General features: G+C 49.2%; 1 protein-coding gene across 2 annotated transcripts in view; it reads left to right on the forward strand.

Moving 5' to 3' along the window:
• The first annotated feature begins 1,089 nt into the window (after positions 1-1,089).
• The window catches only part of LOC141144047 (NACHT, LRR and PYD domains-containing protein 12-like), a 202,045-nt gene continuing 183,309 nt past the window's right edge, over positions 1,090-19,825 (forward strand). For both annotated transcript variants that reach the window (XM_073629392.1, XM_073629391.1), the window contains exon 1: positions 1,090-1,208. The gene's annotated coding sequence lies outside the window, so the exon portion shown is untranslated. The remainder of the gene's footprint in view (positions 1,209-19,825) is intronic.

The raw sequence follows: 19,825 nt of genomic DNA on the forward strand, positions 1-19,825 counted from the left end.
TTGTTTAGCAAAAATAAAAACCGCAGAGATGATCAAATACCACCAAAAGAAAGCTCTATTTGTGGGAACAAAATGATAAAAATGTAGTTTGTGTACAGTGTTGGATGAGCGCGCAATTGTCATTCAAAGTGCGACAGCGCTGAAAGCTGAGAATTGGTCTGGGCGGGAAGGTGTCTAAGTGCCCCCCGGTATTGAAGGGGTTATAGAGGAGTTCCAGTCTGTAGAGAAAGAAATGAAAAGTCGGCAGCTACAGATACTGGTGAGGTAAGTGATGTATGTGAAGCTCAGTCCGGAAACTCACTTCTCTTCCAACCGTCCCTCGCCGACATCTTCGCTGATTTCCGGGGTCTTTATTGGCCGGTGAGCGATGATGTCACTCCTACGCGGGAGTCAGTCTGCTCACAGTGACAGAGGGGATTGTAGTTCTCCTTCCTCAGTGTCATTTCCCGCCTTCTCATCTACCAGACACATCACTGAGGTGAGGAGGAGAGAAACTGACTTCTCTACAACTTTACCTCAGGAGTTCATTTATATACAAGACTTCAGGAGGCGGGGCCTGAGAAGAGGCGGGGCTTTAGTCCTGACAGGAATTACAGACACAATATTGACCCATACTGTATATCTCCGCCCACCCATCTCTCACACCCGCCCATCCATCCCTCACACCCCGCCCACCTACACCTCACACCACGCCCATCCCTCACACCCCGCCCACCTACACCTCACATCCCGCCCATCCATCCCACACACCCCGCCCACCTACACCTCACAACACGCCCATCCATCCCTCACACCCCGCCCACCTACACCTCACACCCCCGCCCATCCATCCCTCACACCCCGCCCACCTACACCTCACAGGAGCCGCTCTGAGCGGATCTTCACAGGGCTCCGGTGTTCTGTCGTTATGTGTCCGCCAACACCGGGTGTACTTAGGAAAGCTCCGCCCCCCCGGGTTCGATTGCGGGAAGTCACAGAGGAATTCCCCGCCCCATATTTAGCCAGTGCTGACAGTGCCCCGCCCACATCTGTCAGAGTTGGCCCCGCCCTTCGCCCCCGTACTGTCCAATCCTGTGTGAGCGGGAAGCCAGACCGGGGAAGACTCCGCCTCCACATTCCTTAATATCCGCTCTGGTCCCTCCCCAGGAGGACGCGGAGTTACCAGCGGACCTGAGAGAGGACTTTATAGAGAAGATCCAATTTACTGAGTGAGTGATGAGGGGATGAGGGGGAGGGGGAGATCCCATCCTTCCCGTACAGAGGGGATTCTCCTCCTCACCGGGGATTGGTGGAGGGAGAAATGACAAATATTTTCTATTCAATCATTTATGTGGTAATAATGGAGGATGATCTCCTCTGATGATGTTTTGTTGTCTGTGTCCCCTTGGGGGGATTTCCCTTCACTTCCTGTCCCATAATTACAACAGGAAGTGAGAAGAAATCCCTCCAATGTCAGGGAAGTCACCAAAATTAGTGTCCCCCATCGGAGGATTTCCTCTCACTTCCTGTTCTGGTGACAACCCGAAATTTTGTGTTTTTACTTTCACTTTCACAGATAAACAGGAGAGAGAGGGGGGATTCCCCGGGGGGGGAGGGGGGTGCAGACAGCAATACGAACATGACAGGGGTTCTACTCCACCCAAAACTGTCTTCAGATATAATGTAAGTCGTTGGGGGGGGGGGGGGCGATCAGAGGATGAGATCTATCTGTATAATATGGAGGAAAGTAAACATTGGGGGGGGGATTGTCACTTTTTAAAAAATAAATATACAGGCGTACCCCCCCCCCCGCTTTATGTACTCACTTTATGTGGCCTGGAAGAGGCGGAGCTAACGCCCGAGTTGTCACCAGTGAAGAGGCAACGTTCCCTCCCACCATCCCAGAGTCCCCCCCTCCAGTAGTGTCCTCTTCCCCCCCTCCAGTAGTGTCCTCTTCCCCCCCTCCAGTAGTGTCCTCTTCCCCCCCTCCAGTAGTGTCCTCTGCCCCCCCTCCAGTAGTGTGCTCTGCCCCCCCTCCAGTAGTGTGCTCTGCCCCCCTCCAGTAGTGTGCTCTGCCCCCCCTCCAGTAGTGTCCTCTGCCCCCCCTCCAGTAGTGTCCTCTGCCCCCCCTCCAGTAGTGTCCTCTTCCCCCCCCTCCAGTAGTGTCCTCTGCCCCCCCCTCCAGTAGTGTCCTCTGCCCCCCCTCCAGTAGTGTCCTCTGCCCCCCCTCCAGTAGTGTCCTCTGCCCCCCCTCCAGTAGTGTCCTCTGCCCCCCCCTCCAGTAGTGTCCTCTGCCCCCCCCTCCAGTAGTGTCCTCTGCCCCCCCTCCAGTAGTGTCCTCTGCCCCCCCTCCAGTAGTGTGCTCTGCCCCCCCTCCAGTAGTGTGCTCTGCCCCCCCTCCAGTAGTGTCCTCTGCCCCCCCTCCAGTAGTGTGCTCTGCCCCCCCCTCCAGTAGTGTGCTCTGCCCCCCCCCTCCAGTAGTGTGCTCTGCCCCCCCCTCCAGTAGTGTGCTCTGCCCCCCCCTCCAGTAGTGTGCTCTGCCCCCCCCCTCCAGTAGTGTGCTCTGCCCCCCCCCTCCAGTAGTGTGCTCTGCCCCCCCCCTCCAGTAGTGTCCTCTGCCCCCCCCGTCCAGTAGTGTCCTCTGCCCCCCCCCAGTAGTGTCCTCTGCTCCCCCCCCCAGGAGTGTCCTCTGCCCCCCCCCTCCAGTAGTGTCCTCTGCCCCCCCCTCCAGTAGTGTCCTCTGCCCCCCCCTCCAGTAGTGTCCTCTGCCCCCCCCTCCAGTAGTGTCCTCTGCCCTCCCCTCCAGTAGTGTCCTCTGCCCCCCCTCCAGTAGTGTCCTCTGCCCCCCCCTCCAGTAGTGTCCTCTGCCCCCCCCTCCAGTAGTGTCCTCTGCCCCCCCCTCCAGTAGTGTCCTCTGCCCCCCCCTCCAGTAGTGTCCTCTGCCCCCCCCTCCAGTAGTGTCCTCTGCCCCCCCCTCCAGTAGTGTCCTCTGCCCTCCCCTCCAGTAGTGTCCTCTGCCCTCCCCTCCAGTAGTGTCCTCTGCCCTCCCCTCCAGTAGTGTCCTCTGCCCTCCCCTCCAGTAGTGTCCTCTGCCCCCCCCTCCAGTAGTGTCCTCTGCCCCCCCCTCCAGTAGTGTCCTCTGCCCCCCCCTCCAGTAGTGTCCTCTGCCCCCCCCTCCAGTAGTGTCCTCTGCCCCCCCTCCAGTAGTGTCCTCTGCCCCCCCCTCCAGTAGTGTCCTCTGCCCCCCCCTCCAGTAGTGTCCTCTGCCCCCCCCTCCAGTAGTGTCCTCTGCCCCCCCCCTCCAGTAGTGTCCTCTGCCCCCCCCCTCCAGTAGTGTCCTCTGCCCCCCCCCCCAGTAGTTTCCTCTGCCCCCCCCCAGTAGTTTCCTCTGCCCCCCCCTCTCCAGTAGTGTCCTCTGCCCCCCCTCTCCAGTAGTGTCCTCTGCCCCCCCCCTCCAGTAGTGTCCTCTGCCCCCCCCCTCCAGTAGTGTCCTCTGCCCCCCCCCTCCAGTAGTGTCCTCTGCCCCCCCCCTCCAGTAGTGTCCTCTGCCCCCCCCCTCCAGTAGTGTCCTCTGCCCCCCCCCTCCAGTAGTGTCCTCTGCCCCCCCCCTCCAGTAGTGTCCTCTGCCCCCCCCCTCCAGTAGTGTCCTCTGCCCCCCCCCTCCAGTAGTGTCCTCTGCCCCCCCCCTCCAGTAGTGTCCTCTGCCCCCCCCTCCAGTAGTGTCCTCTGCCCCCCCCTCCAGTAGTGTCCTCTGCCCCCCCCTCCAGTAGTGTCCTCTGCCCCCCCCTCCAGTAGTGTCCTCTGCCCCCCCCTCCAGTAGTGTCCTCTGCCCCCCCCTCCAGTAGTGTCCTCTGCCCCCCCCTCCAGTAGTGTCCTCTGCCCCCCCCTCCAGTAGTGTCCTCTGCCCCCCCCTCCAGTAGTGTCCTCTGCCCCCCCCTCCAGTAGTGTCCTCTGCCCCCCCCTCCAGTAGTGTCCTCTGCCCCCCCTCCAGTAGTGTCCTCTGCCCCCCCTCCAGTAGTGTCCTCTGCCCCCCCCTCCAGTAGTGTCCTCTGCCCCCCCCCTCCAGTAGTGTCCTCTGCCCCCCCCCTCCAGTAGTGTCCTCTGCCCCCCCCCTCCAGTAGTGTCCTCTGCCCCCCCCCTCCAGTAGTGTCCTCTGCCCCCCCCCTCCAGTAGTGTCCCTCTGCCCCCCCCTCCAGTAGTGTCCTCTGCCCCCCCCTCCAGTAGTGTCCTCTGCCCCCCCCTCCAGTAGTGTCCTCTGCCCCCCCCTCCAGTAGTGTCCTCTGCCCCCCCCTCCAGTAGTGTCCTCTGCCCCCCCTCCAGTAGTGTCCTCTGCCCTCCCCTCCAGTAGTGTCCTCTGCCCCCCCCCCCAGTAGTGTCCTCTGCCCCCCCTCTCCAGTAGTGTCCTCTGCCCCCCCTCTCCAGTAGTTTCCTCTGCCCCCCCTCTCCAGTAGTTTCCTCTGCCCCCCCTCTCCAGTAGTGTCCTCTGCCCCCCTCTCTCCAGTAGTGTCCTCTGCCCCCCCCTCTAGTAGTGTCCTCTGCCCCCCCTCTCCAGTAGTGTCCTCTGCCCCCCCTCTCCAGTAGTGTCCTCTGCCCCCCCTCTCCAGTAGTGTCCTCTGCCCTCCCCTCCAGTAGTGTCCTCTGCCCTCCCCTCCAGTAGTGTCCTCTGCCCTCCCCTCCAGTAGTGTCCTCTGCCCTCCCCTCCAGTAGTGTCCTCTGCCCCCCCCCCCCAGTAGTGTCCTCTGCCCCCCCTCTCCAGTAGTGTCCTCTGCCCCCCCTCTCCAGTAGTGTCCTCTGCCCCCCTCTCCAGTAGTTTCCTCTGCCCCCCCCCCCAGTAGTTTCCTCTGCCCCCCCTCTCCAGTAGTGTCCTCTGCCCCCCCCCCTCCAGTAGTGTCCTCTGCCCCCCCCCCTCCAGTAGTGTCCTCTGCCCCCCCCCTCCAGTAGTGTCCTCTGCCCCCCCTCCAGTAGTGTCCTCTGCCCCCCCCCATAGTAATAACTCATATTATATTTGAGGTATCACCACGAACGTCTAAGTGAGAACAATCATTTTAGTGTCAGACCCCCTGTGTAGCACTGTATCAGGTCCCTCTGGCGGCACTTTACTTTACAATCCTCATAAAAGTGACTTGCAGATTCCTAAATCACTTTTATGGGAAATCTCTTCATTCCTTAACCCCGCCCCCTCCCCTCCCCCACCCCGTCCTTTAACCACTTCCTACCCGCCCAGCGTCATATGACATGGTGGACTTCGATCGGTGATATCTGAACGATGGGCGCAGCTCCAGACATCATTCAGAAATCTTCTTTTACAGCCGGCGATTCCCTTCACTATAATCACAGCGACTGTTCAGACAGATGATCGATCTAACGGGCGGCGGGAGGGGACGACCCCCCTCCTCCTCCTCCTCCTCCTCCCGCCACCCTCTGGTGCTCCCCCCCCCCTGTCATCAGAAAACTGGAGAAAGAACTGACCGGCCCCCCGGATGATGACCATAGAGATTTCCAGCTGGGATAGATGGTCCCCGGACGTCTCTATGATCGTTCGGGGGGGGGGCGGGGCGCGATGTTATGACGTCACACCCGATCCTCTGCATTTGTAATAATGGCTCCGCCTCAGCTGGGGAACCGCGATCGATTATTTTTATATTTCACTTCCCAGCCCAGAGGAGAGATGTGAGGATTTATTGATCTCTCTGTAAAGAGGACCTGTCATGTCATATTCCTATCACTAGGGAGGATCACATTCCTTCTAAGAGGAATAAAAACCATCAAAAGGAAAATGTATAAAGAAAGTGTCAGACTAGAAAAATAAACGTAAAAATTAACAATAAATAAAAATAATGTAAAGCGCCCCCGTGAGCCCGCAGAAGGGAACGCTCACGCAAGTCCCGCCCACATATGTAAACGGCGTTCAAACCACACATGTGATGTATTGCCGCAAACATCGGAGTGAGAGCAATAATTAACCACTTGACATCCGCGCTATGGCCGAATGACGGCCACAGCGCGGACCTACATTCCCGGGAGGCCGTCATATGACGGCCTCCCCTGTGCACGCTCCCTGCGCGCGCCCTGCAGGGCGCGCGCCGGGCGCGGTGTGATCACCGAGTCACTGAGACTCGGCTGATCACCGATCTGAGTAAGGGGCCGGTCCCGGCCCCTTACCATGTGATCAGCTGTCAGCCAATGACAGCTGATCACATGATGTAAACAGGAAGATCGGTAATCGGTTTTTTTTTTACTCGCGCTGACAGCGCGAGTAAAGAAAAAAGCCGATCACCGGCTCAGATGCCAGGGACATCGGTCCCGAAGTAAGAGCACAAAACATTCTCATCAGTGCCACCCAAAAGTGCCACCTAACAGTGCCACCTAACAGTGCCCACAGTGCCACCTAACAGTGCCCACAGTGCCACCTATCAATGCCAACAAGTGCCACCTATCAATGCCAACAAGTGCCACCTATCAATGCTCACAAGTGCCACCTACCAATGCCCACCTGTAGTGCCAATCAGTGCCACCTGTTAGTGCTGCCCATCACTGCCACCCATCAGTGCCCATCACTGCCACCCATCAGTGCCCATCACTGCCACCTATCAGTGCCCATCACTGCCGCCTCATCAACGTACATCAATGAAGGAGAAAAATTACCCGTTAAAATTTTTTTATAACAAAATATAAAAAAAAAAATTTTTTTTTTTTAAAAAAATTCAGGTTTTTAAATTTTTTTAACAAAAAGTAAAAACCGCAGAGGTGATCAAATACCACTAAAAGAAAGCTCTATTTGTGGGAAAAAAATGATAAAAATTTCATTTGGGTACAGCGTTGTATGACCGCGCAATTGTCATTCAAAATGCGTTAGCGCTGAAAGCTAAAAATTGGTCTGGATAGGAGGGGGGTTTAAGTGCTCGGTAAGCAAGTGGTTAATAACTAGATCTTCTCTGTAACTCTAAACTGGTAACCAGTAAAAAAAATCAAATGTCGCCTATGGAGATTTTTAAGTACTAAAGTTTGGCGCCATTCCACGAGCGTGCGCAGTTTTGAAGTGTGACATGTTTGGTATCTATTTACTCGGCGTAACATTATTTTTCACATTATACAAAAAAATTGGGCGAACTTTTACTGTTTTTTTATTTTTACCACTTCCCGTCCGGCCTATAGCAGAATGACATCCGGGCGATAGTTCAGTTATCCTGACTGGGTGTCATATGATGTCCAGCAGGATAACAAGCCGGCGCAGCGATCGATGGTGAGGCCGGTCAGTCTGACATCCCACAACTCCGATCTCAGGAAAGAGTGTCTGACGGAGGATCTTTACCATGTGATCAGCCGTGTCCAATCACAGCCGATCACCATGTAAACAGGAAGACCCGTATATCGGAAGTTCCTCTATCGGGTCTGACAGACGTGAGTAGAGGAGAGCCGATCGTCTGCTCTCCTGACAGGGGGGGTCTGTGCTGATTGATTATTAGGGCAGCCACCCTGAGGATTCCGACCCAGGACCACCAGGGATGACAATCAGGACCACCAGGGATGACAGTCGGCGCCCATATATCATACCAATCAGTGCCCATCAGTAATGCCTGCCAGTGTCTCCTTATCAGTGGTGCCCATCAGTGTCGCCTATCAGTGCTGCATATCAGTGAAGGAGAAAACTTACTCTTTTTATAAAATTTTATAACAGAAACAAAAAAACAAAACTTTTTTTTTTTAGAACATTTTGATCTTTTTTTTTTTTTTTTTGTTTAGCAAAAAATAAACACCGCAGAGGCGATTAAATACCAACAAAAGAAATCTCTATTTGTGGGAACAAAATTCGGTTTGTGTACAGTGTTACTAGTAATGGCGGCGATCAGCGATTTTTATCGTGACTGCGACATTATGGCGGACACATCGGACACTTTTGACACATTTTTGGGACCATTGTCATTTATACAGCGATCAGTGCTATAAAGATGCACTGATTACTGTAAAAATTATAAAAATGCCATAAAACTATCCCCTATTTTGTAGACGCTATAACTTTTGTGCAAACCAATCAATAAACGCGTATTGCGATTTTTTTTTTTTTTTTTTTTTTTTTTTTTTTTTTTATTACCAAAAATATATAGAAGAATACGTATCGACCTAAACTGAGGAAAAAAATGTTTTTTTTATATATTTTTTGGGGGATATTTATTATAAGAAAAAAGTAAAAAATATTGTGTTTTTTTCAAAATTGTCGCTATATTTTTGTTTATAGCGCAAAAAATAAAAACCGCAGAGGTGATCAAATACCACCAAAAGAAAGCTCTATTTGTGGGGAGAAAAAAGGGACGTCAATTTTGTTTGGGCGCTACGTCGCACAACCGTGCAATTGTCAGTTAAAGTGACGCAGTGCCGAATCGCAAAAAGTGCTCTGGTCTTTGGGCAGCAAAATGGTCCGGGGCTGAAGTGGTTAATGGGACGGCTGGTGATGCGGCGGTGACGCAACAAGGTGAGGGGCGTGGCGGCAGCGGGTGATTGGACAGGTGCTCTTTAAATGTAAGGACTAAATTCTTGCTGGTAGTTAGAATCTTTAATATTTGGAAACAAGATGAAGGTTTCCTATTTAGAATAATAAGCTGTCATGTTAGTAAAACTGCGATATCAGAACCGATTCAATCATACAGTTTGTAGTGTACATAGATTTGCAAAACAATGGCATAAAGGAATATTCCTGAACTTTGTTTTATCTCATGGTCACCGTGACATTGTGTGAATGCATCAATGCAGTGCATGTTATCTCAGCTTGCAGAGCTTTGATTCATTGAATGAGTTTACCAAAAATGTAAATGTTGCACCATATACAGCCTCATGCTACATAACTAAGCTCCATTTCATGCTGAATAAATTAATTATTAATATATGTTAAATAGAAAACTATCTTTGGATAGAATTTTACTCCAAAAGCATTTTATTAAAATAAATTTAATAAAAATCGTTTTTATTATTTTTATTTATATATTGATTTTTTTGATTTTTATTTTATTATTTATTTTTATTTTTAAAACCATTGATTTATACCCACCCTGTTCTCTGGGGTCTCTGCTAAAAAAACATAATATAATAATAATGTTTGGGGTTTCTATGTAATTTTCTAGCAAAAAAAAAAAAAAAAAAGATAATTTTAACATGTAGGAGAGAAATGTCAGAATCGGCCCGGCAGGCGAGTGGTTGGGGGGTTTCTGATTCCGGGTGGTGGGGGCGGGGTTTATGATCGTGTGATCGCTGTGATTGGCTGTTACAGCGGTCACATGATTGGAAATCTCTCGATTGGACGCGCTCTCGGCACATGTTTGTTTCCAATTTGGTACGTAAATATGCGGATTCTCTGCATCAAGGCCCCACCCACCAAGAGGCTGCATATTTGTGTATATTTGGCGCTAAGAGTTTAAAGCGATTAGAACCACTTCCGGATCGCCCGCCGTCGTTATATATCGGTCCTTTGACATTAAATACCGTTGTTATGGCAGCGGATAGCGGCCATAACCCCGGTATTTTCTTCAATTGCAAGCAGTCCGCTTTAAGATAAGTGGTCTCCGTGGCGGTTTCGCTGCAAGAATACTTTTATCAGTGGCGGGAGAGGAGGGCACAGCCATGTACAGAGGAGATCACAGCCATGTACTGAGGAGATCACAGCCATGTACAGAGGAGATCACAGCCATGTACAGAGGAGATCACAGCCATGTACTGAGGAGGGCACAGCCATGTACAGAGGAGGGCACAGCCATGTACAGAGGAGGGCACAGCCATGTACAGAGGAGGGCACAGCCATGTACAGAGGAGGGCACAGCCATGTACAGAGGAGATCACAGCCATGTACAGAGGAGATCACAGCCATGTACAGAGGAGATCACAGCCATGTACAGAGGAGGGCACAGCCATGTACAGAGGAGATCACAGCCATGTACAGAGGAGATCACAGCCATGTACTGAGGAGATCACAGCCATGTACAGAGGAGGGCACAGCCGTGTACAGAGGAGGGCACAGCCGTGTACAGAGGAGATCACAGCCGTGTACAGAGGAGGGCACAGCCATGTACAGAGGAGGGCACAGCCATGTACAGAGGAGATCACAGCCATGTACAGAGGAGATCACAGCCATGTACAGAGGAGATCACAGCCATGTACAGAGGAGATCACAGCCATGTACAGAGGAGATCACAGCCATGTACAGAGGAGATCACAGCCATGTACTGAGGAGATCACAGCCATGTACTGAGGAGATCACAGCCATGTACAGAGGAGATCACAGCCATGTACAGAGGAGATCACAGCCATGTACAGAGGAGATCACAGCCATGTACTGAGGAGATCACAGCCATGTACAGAGGAGATCACAGCCATGTACTGAGGAGATCACAGCCATGTACAGAGGAGATCACAGCCATGTACAGAGGAGATCACAGCCATGTACTGAGGAGATCACAGCCATGTACAGAGGAGATCACAGCCATGTACAGAGGAGATCACAGCCATGTACAGAGGAGATCACAGCCATGTACTGAGGAGATCACAGCCATGTACAGAGGAGATCACAGCCATGTACAGAGGAGATCACAGCCATGTACTGAGGAGATCACAGCCATGTACAGAGGAGATCACAGCCATGTACAGAGGAGGGCACAGCCATGTACAGAGGAGATCACAGCCATGTACAGAGGAGGGCACAGCCATGTACAGAGGAGATCACAGCCATGTACTGAGGAGATCACAGCCATGTACAGAGGAGGGCACAGCCATGTACAGAGGAGATCACAGCCATGTACAGAGGAGATCACAGCCATGTACAGAGGAGATCACAGCCATGTACAGAGGAGATCACAGCCATGTACAGAGGAGATCACAGCCATGTACAGAGGAGATCACAGCCATGTACAGAGGAGATCACAGCCATGTACAGAGGAGATCACAGCCATGTACAGAGGAGATCACAGCCATGTACTGAGGAGGGCACAGCCATGTACAGAGGAGGGCACAGCCATGTACAGAGGAGATCACAGCCATGTACAGAGGAGAGCACAGCCATGTACAGAGGAGAGCACAGCCATGTACAGAGGAGGGCACAGCCATGTACAGAGGAGGGCACAGCCATGTACAGAGGAGATCACAGCCATGTACAGAGGAGATCACAGCCATGTACAGAGGAGAGCACAGCCATGTACAGAGGAGAGCACAGCCATGTACAGAGGAGGGCACAGCCATGTACAGAGGAGGGCACAGCCATGTACAGAGGAGATCACAGCCATGTACAGAGGAGATCACAGCCATGTACAGAGGAGATCACAGCCATGTACAGAGGAGAGCACAGCCATGTACAGAGGAGATCACAGCCATGTACAGAGGAGGGCACAGCCATGTACAGAGGAGGGCACAGCCATGTACAGAGGAGGGCACAGCCATGTACAGAGGAGGGCACAGCCATGTACAGAGGAGGGCACAGCCATGTACAGAGGAGGGCACAGCCATGTACAGAGGAGATCACAGCCATGTACAGAGGAGATCACAGCCATGTACAGAGGAGATCACAGCCATGTACAGAGGAGATCACAGCCATGTACAGAGGAGATCACAGCCATGTACAGAGGAGATCACAGCCATGTACAGAGGAGATCACAGCCATGTACAGAGGAGAGCACAGCCATGTACAGAGGAGAGCACAGCCATGTACAGAGGAGGGCACAGCCATGTACAGAGGAGGGCACAGCCATGTACAGAGGAGAGCACAGCCATGTACAGAGGAGGGCACAGCCATGTACAGAGGAGGGCACAGCCATGTACAGAGGAGATCACAGCCATGTACAGAGGAGATCACAGCCATGTACAGAGGAGATCACAGCCATGTACAGAGGAGGGCACAGCCATGTACAGAGGAGGGCACAGCCATGTACAGAGGAGATCACAGCCATGTACAGAGGAGATCACAGCCATGTACAGAGGAGATCACAGCCATGTACAGAGGAGATCACAGCCATGTACAGAGGAGATCACAGCCATGTACAGAGGAGAGCACAGCCATGTACAGAGGAGGGCACAGCCATGTACAGAGGAGGGCACAGCCATGTACAGAGGAGGGCACAGCCATGTACAGAGGAGATCACAGCCATGTACAGAGGAGATCACAGCCATGTACAGAGGAGATCACAGCCATGTACAGAGGAGATCACAGCCATGTACAGAGGAGATCACAGCCATGTACAGAGGAGGGCACAGCCATGTACAGAGGAGATCACAGCCATGTACAGAGGAGATCACAGCCATGTACAGAGGAGATCACAGCCATGTACAGAGGAGATCACAGCCATGTACAGAGGAGATCACAGCCATGTACAGAGGAGATCACAGCCATGTACAGAGGAGATCACAGCCATGTACAGAGGAGATCACAGCCATGTACAGAGGAGATCACAGCCATGTACAGAGGAGATCACAGCCATGTACAGAGGAGATCACAGCCATGTACAGAGGAGATCACAGCCATGTACAGAGGAGATCACAGCCATGTACAGAGGAGATCACAGCCATGTACAGAGGAGGGCACAGCCATGTACAGAGGAGATCACAGCCATGTACAGAGGAGATCACAGCCATGTACAGAGGAGATCACAGCCATGTACAGAGGAGGGCACAGCCATGTACAGAGGAGGGCACAGCCATGTACAGAGGAGATCACAGCCATGTACAGAGGAGATCACAGCCATGTACAGAGGAGATCACAGCCATGTACAGAGGAGATCACAGCCATGTACAGAGGAGATCACAGCCATGTACAGAGGAGAGCACAGCCATGTACAGAGGAGAGCACAGCCATGTACAGAGGAGGGCACAGCCATGTACAGAGGAGGGCACAGCCATGTACAGAGGAGGGCACAGCCATGTACAGAGGAGGGCACAGCCATGTACAGAGGAGGGCACAGCCATGTACAGAGGAGATCACAGCCATGTACAGAGGAGATCACAGCCATGTACAGAGGAGATCACAGCCATGTACAGAGGAGATCACAGCCATGTACAGAGGAGATCACAGCCATGTACAGAGGAGATCACAGCCATGTACAGAGGAGATCACAGCCATGTACAGAGGAGATCACAGCCATGTACAGAGGAGATCACAGCCATGTACAGAGGAGGGCACAGCCATGTACAGAGGAGGGCACAGCCATACTCATACTATACATATACATATTGATACTATTATCTTTTAACAGGCTCTCCGATATCCTTTGTCCCTAAACATCTTACTTAATTTATCTGTTTGTACTTCAACGTCATCGTTTCTCGTGCAAATCTTTTTTTATTCGCATTGATTGCCCTCTGGGGATATTGTTTATCCAGGGTCTAGTGCGGGGGTGTCCAAATGTTTTTCAAAGAGGGCCAGATTGGATGAAGTGAACATTGCCCTGAATGCAGCCTCACCTTTGCCATGAATACAGCCTCACCATTGCCGTGAATGCAGCCTCACCATTGCCGTGAATGCAGCCTCACCATTGCCGTGAATGCAGCCTCACCATTGCCGTGAATGCAGCCTCACCATTGCCATCAGTACAGCCTGGTCTATGCCTATCCGCACCCTCGGAGGGGACAGGGAGGGGGGCAGGACAAGTGCCAACAAATTTACATACAGAATCTCCTGTTTGCTCTGCGGCCTCTTTATTACAAAGTCCCGCCTCCTATGATAGACAGAGCAGTTGTCCAATGCCAGCAAAGGAGACAGGATTACAGAGGCCGCCGAGCAAACAGGAGACTCTCCTGTATGTAATCTGACGGCACCCGCCCCGCCCCCTCTCTGTCCTCTCCCCGAACAACAAATACAGTATATAGCTTTTGTGGCCCCCAAACGGATTAGTTGGGGGCCACGAAAGGTATATCTATCCATATTACCGGTGGGGCCGTATGAAACCGGACCACGGGCCGCAATTGGCTCACTGGCCAGACTTTGGACATTCCTGGTCTGGTGGTCGGGATATATGAGTTGCGATTAGTTTCTTTGAAATAAGTTTTTGTTTCTATGCCCCGAGGTGTGTTCTAAATCTCTAGATCCAGAAAATGTATATTGTCCTCACTGATATCCCACGTCAAACTGATATTTGGATTATTATCATTCATGGATTGTAATAAAATTTCTATATCTCCAATATTCCCTTTCCATATCAGCAGTAGGTCATCAATAAAGCATCTATACAGCATAACCCTCGGGGTCCATATTGTATAAAATCCCCTCCTCCTCCCATTTGGCCCATATATAAATTTGTAACACTAGGTACAAATTTTTTCCATTGCGACGCCTTTTATCTGTAGGTACAAAGTGTTTTCATACCAAAAATAATTATGTTTTAAACAAAATTCCAAACAATCGCTGCTTCCGCTTTGTGTTAATGCTGTTTTTTAATGCCCACTTAAAGTGGTGGTAAACCCAGGCAGAAAAAAAACCAAAGACCTGCAAGACAAAGGCATAATGAGCTAGTTAGTATGCACAGAATACTAGCTCATTATGTAATACTCACCTGAGATTGAAGCCCCCGCTGCGGTGCCCATACACAGAGTTACTTCCGGGTATTGCGGCTCCGGCGCTGTGATTGGCCGAAACCACGATGACGTCACTCCTGGAGCCGCCGGCTGCGGCCTACTCACTGAAACAATGGCATGTGCGTGCCGTTGCTTCATTGCGCATGTGCCGATGATGTCGGCACATGCAGATACAGGGGATATCCCCTAAACCGCGCAGGTTTAGGGGGTAGCTACAGGTAAGTCTTATTATAGGCTTACCTGTAGTAAAAAGTGGATTGTAATGCCGCGTACACACGACCGGACTTTTCGAGGGAGTTTCAACGAAGTGGACTTGCCTACACACGATCACATTAAAGTCCGGCTGATTCGAACGTGATGACGTACGACTGGACTAGAATAAGGGTGTTCATAGCCAATAGCTGCCCTAGCGTCGTTTTTGGTCCGTCGGACTAGCATACAGACGAGGGGATTTTTCGATAGGCGTCGAGTCCGTCAGAAAGATTTGAAACATGTTCTATTTCTAAGGTCCGTCAGATTTTTAGACAGAAAAGGTCCAATGAAGCCCACACACGATCGAATTGTTCGACGGATTCGGTCCGTCGGACCTTTGATGCCGAAAAGTCCGGTCATGTGTACACAGCATAAGGGTTTACAACCACTTTAACTGCTCTTATATCCCCCTGGTGGTCAATATTGGTATAAAGTGAAGCCACATCTGCTGTGGCCATCACCATATCATCCCTCCCAGCACATCCTTTCAGCAACTGTAGGTTGTGTTTGGTATCTTTTAGAAAGGCCTTAGTCTCCCTTACTAGAGGTTGTAGGTGTATATCTATATATTCACCTAGTCTGGATGTGAGTGACTCTATCCCGCTTATAATTGGTCTACCTGGAGGATTATATTTATCCTTATGGATTTTTGGGATATAATGGATTTTTTTTTAATAGATAATTTTGCAAGCTGTAGGTACCAAATATCTTCCTTCCTGTTTATTCAATATATCCCTCTCCACTCCATACCAGACAGTAGATTCTAGCTCATTTCTGAATGGTTTGGTGGGATTGGGTTTTTATTCAGTTTTTATTCATTTCTGTCTTGTATTGTTTAGTAGTCACAATCCCCCCCCCCCCTCGTCCGCTGGACGAAAAACAACATCCTTCCTGCTCTCTAATGACTTAAGAACCTCTTTTATGTCCCTCGGCTCATACACTTTTCTATTGGTCTAAATCTGTAGTGACCAATTTCTTAAACATGTCAACGTATTTGTTATTATACTATACTATACTATTTGGGGGTAAATACAGAATTATTCTTTGAGTAAAATTACCCTCTGCTGCTGCCCTTTCCATTGGATCCTGAGCATAATACTTTTTTTTTATATTAAGCTTCCGTATAAATTTCTGGATTCATATGGAGGTCTCAAACTTATTGAGACCCTTTTTCGCCGCATATTTGATCCCTCTATCCAGTGTTTAATTTCATTGACTAAAACCGACTAAAACATTTTAGTCGACTAACTTACCGTATATACTCGGGTATAAACCGACTTTTTCAGCACATTTTTTGATGCTGAAAAAGCCCCCCTTGGCTTATACTCGAGTATCCTGCTGTGTCATGCAGTCGGTCGGCGGCTGCCCAGTGTAAACAAAGCCCCGCCTCCTCCTCGTCCATGATCGAGTATCCCGCTGTGTCATGCTGCAGTCGGCGGCCATCCATTGTAACAAAGCCCCACTTCCTCCTCGTCCATGATAGACTGAACACTAATACAATATTAGGATCAGTGTTCAGTGTTCCGTCTATCACGGATGAGGAGGAGGCGGGCTTTGTTACAGTGGACGGCCGCCACGAATGAGGAGGAGGCGGGGGTTCGTTACAGTGGACGGCCAACTGCACCATGACACAGCGGGAGATCAAAGGTAAATGAGTGAGGGCACAGTGAGGCTGCAGATGGACACAGTGAGGCTGCAGATGGGCACAGTGAGGCTGCAGATGGACACAGTGAGGCTGCAGATGGGCACAGTGAGGCTGCAGATGGACACAGTGAGGCTGCAGATGGGCACAGTGAGGCTGCAGATGGGCACAGTGAGGCTGCAGATGGGCACAGTGAGGCTGCAGATGGGCACAGTGAGGCTGCAGATGGGCACAGTGAGGCTGCAGATGGGCACAGTGAGGCTGCACATGGGCATTGTTGACCCTCTTATCCACTTACAGTAGCTGCTGAATTTCCCACCCTACGCTTATACTCGAGTCAATACGTTTTCCCAGTTTTTTTGTGGTAAAAAGAGGTGCCTCGGCTGATATTCGGGTCGGCTTATACTCGAGTATATACGTTAATAACATTTTAGTCAACTAAAATACGACTAAAACTAAAACAATTGAGATGACTAAAATACGACTAAAACTAAAATGGCATTTTAGTCAAAAGACTAAGACTAAAACTGACTTGAAATTTTACATCAAAATTAACACTGGTCAGTAGTGCATGTTCATACCTCAATACTATAAATCAGTGTTTCTGAACTCCAGTCCTCAAGGCGCCCCAACAGGACATGTTTTCAGGCTGTCCATTATTTTGCACAAGTGATTTGATCAGTTTCACTGCTTTAGTAATTACCACAGCCGTTTGATCTGAGGGAAATCCTGAAAACATGACCTGTTGGGGCGTCTTGAGGACTGGAGTTGAGAAAAACTGCCATAAATAATAACATATTTGATTTTTCACTCCAGCGGTATATAATGAGTTTGGAAATTGTAGAGAAATGCTTAAATAATGCATTACAATTTAATTTGTAATTACACTCATTTGGATTTTAGATGTCTAAAATGAGTTTTAGCCGACTACAATGTCCTGGAGATTAGAGCTGCACAATTAATCGTTAAAAAATCGTGATCTCGATTCACCTCCCCTGACGATCTCTCCTGCTGAGTTTGACGATTCTTTCATATAAACAAGTGGAGAGATTATCTGCTCACTCAGCTGTCAAAAGAAAACATCCAGGCATTCTGCCAAGTTTAGAACTTGAAACATTGTATCTAACTTCCTTCTTAGATCAAAGGGATAGAACTTCTCTGTGTAAACAAATAACCTGGGCAATCTGCCAAGCTTTAAACAACGTGTAAATGCAGGAAGTTTAACCACTTAAAGTCTAAATCTTTTTCTGACACTTCTTTCTTAAGTTAAAATCAATATTTTTTGCTAAAAAAAATTACTTGGAACCCCCAAACATTAGAGATAATATAAATAAATATATATATATATATATATATATATATATATATATAATTTATTATAATATTTTATAATATGGAATAAAATGGCAATTGCTGCAATATTTTATGTCGCACTGTATTTGCCCAGCAGTCTTTCAAATGCAATTTTTTGGGAAAAAATACACTTCAATAAATAAAAAAAAAAAGAAACAGTAAAGTTAGCGCAATTTTTTTTTTTGTTTTAATGTGAAAGATGATGTTACGCCGCGAGAATCGTGAGAGAATCGTGATCTATCCTCTAAGCAAAAAAATCGTGATTCTCATTTTAGCCAGAATCGTGCAGCTCTACTGGAGATTTAGTTGACTAAATATGACTAAAACAATTCCAATAGACTAAAATGGGACAAACTAAAATGCCATTTTAGTCCTAAGACTAAGACTAAAACTAAATTGAAATTTGCTGCCAAAATTAACACTGCCTCTATCTAAGTTTAGTGTTTCTTCCCTAGTTAAACTAGTACCACTAAGTTTATATATCCCTTCACCTAATCTTCCCGCCTTCTTTTTTTTTTGTTGTATTCTTCTTCCTGCTTGTCCTCCTCTTTTTCTATATTTCTTCCTTCCTTGGTGGGATCCCCCCCCCCCCCGTCCCTTCTCTAAAAAAAGAGTTTCCGTGTTGGTTCCTTCATTAATCCCAATACAAACTATTCCCACACCATCAGGGATTTTATTTCACGTGACATCATAGGGGTTGTATATGCTATCAAATATATGTCCATGCAATTTAATTTATGTAGGCAGAAAGATAAGAGCGTTAAAGGTCAGAATGGAAGAACATGTTAGGAACATCCGTAACGGTTTCGATAAGCATTATTTATCAGTACACTTCAGGGATAAACACAATAAAAACCTGGAAGGGATGCAATTTCGTGGTATAGAGGCCCCCAAAGCGTCACTGGAGGGGCTCTAATTGTGTAAGGGAGATACAGTGCCTTGCAAAAGTATTCACCCCCTGGCTTTTTACCTATTTGGTTACATTACAGCCTTTATTTCAATGTTTTTTTTTAATCTGAATTATATGTGATGAATCAGAACACAATAGTCTAAGTCAGTGAAGTAAAATTAGAAAAATATATACATAAAACTATTTTTCAGAAATAAAAAACTGATAATTGTCATGTGCGTATGTATTCACCCCCTTTGTTATGAAGCCCATAAAAAGCTCTGGTGCCACCAATTACCTTCAGAAGTCACATAATTAGTGAAATGATGTCCACCTGTGTGCAATCTAAGTGTCACATGATCTGTCATTACATAGACACACCTTTGTGAAAGGCCCCAGAGGCTGCAACACCTAAGCAAGAGGCGCCACTAACCAAACACTGCCATGAAGACCAAGGAACTCTCCAAACAAGTAAGGGACAATGTTGGCGAGAAGTACAAGTCAGGGTTAGGTTATAAAAAAATATCCAAATCTTTGATGATCCCTAGGAGCACCATCAAATCTATCCTACCAAATGGAAAGAACATGGCACAGCAGCAAACCTGCCAAGAGACGGCCGCACACCAAAACTCATGGACCGGGCAAGGAGGGCATTAATCAGAGAGGAGCACAGAGAACTAAGGTAACCCTGGAGGAGCTGCAGAGTTCCACAGCAGAGACTGGAGTATCTGTACATAGGACCACAATAAGCCGTACGCTCCATAGAGTTGGGCTTTATGGCAGAGTGGCCAGAAGAAAGACATTACTTTCAGCAAAAAACAAAATGGCACGTTTTGAGTTTGCAAAAAGGCATGTGGGAGACTCCAAAATGTATGGAGGAAGGTGCTCTGGTCTGATGAGACTAAAATTGAAATTTTTGCCCTTGAAAGAAAACGCTATATCTGGCGCAAACCCAACACATCACATCACCCAAAGAACACCATCCCCACCGTGAAACATGGTGGTGGCAGCATCATGCTGTGGGGATGTTTCTCAGCAGTCAGGACTGAGAAACTGGTCAGAGTTGAGGGAAAGATGGATGGTGCTAAATAAAGGGAAAACCTGTACCACTCTGTGTGTGTGATTTGAGGCTAGGATGGAGGTTCACCTTCCAGCAGGACAATGACCCC

The sequence above is a fragment of the Aquarana catesbeiana genome, linkage group LG05 (genome assembly GCF_042186555.1).
Source record: "Aquarana catesbeiana isolate 2022-GZ linkage group LG05, ASM4218655v1, whole genome shotgun sequence".
Classification (NCBI taxonomy): Eukaryota; Metazoa; Chordata; class Amphibia; order Anura; family Ranidae; genus Aquarana; species Aquarana catesbeiana.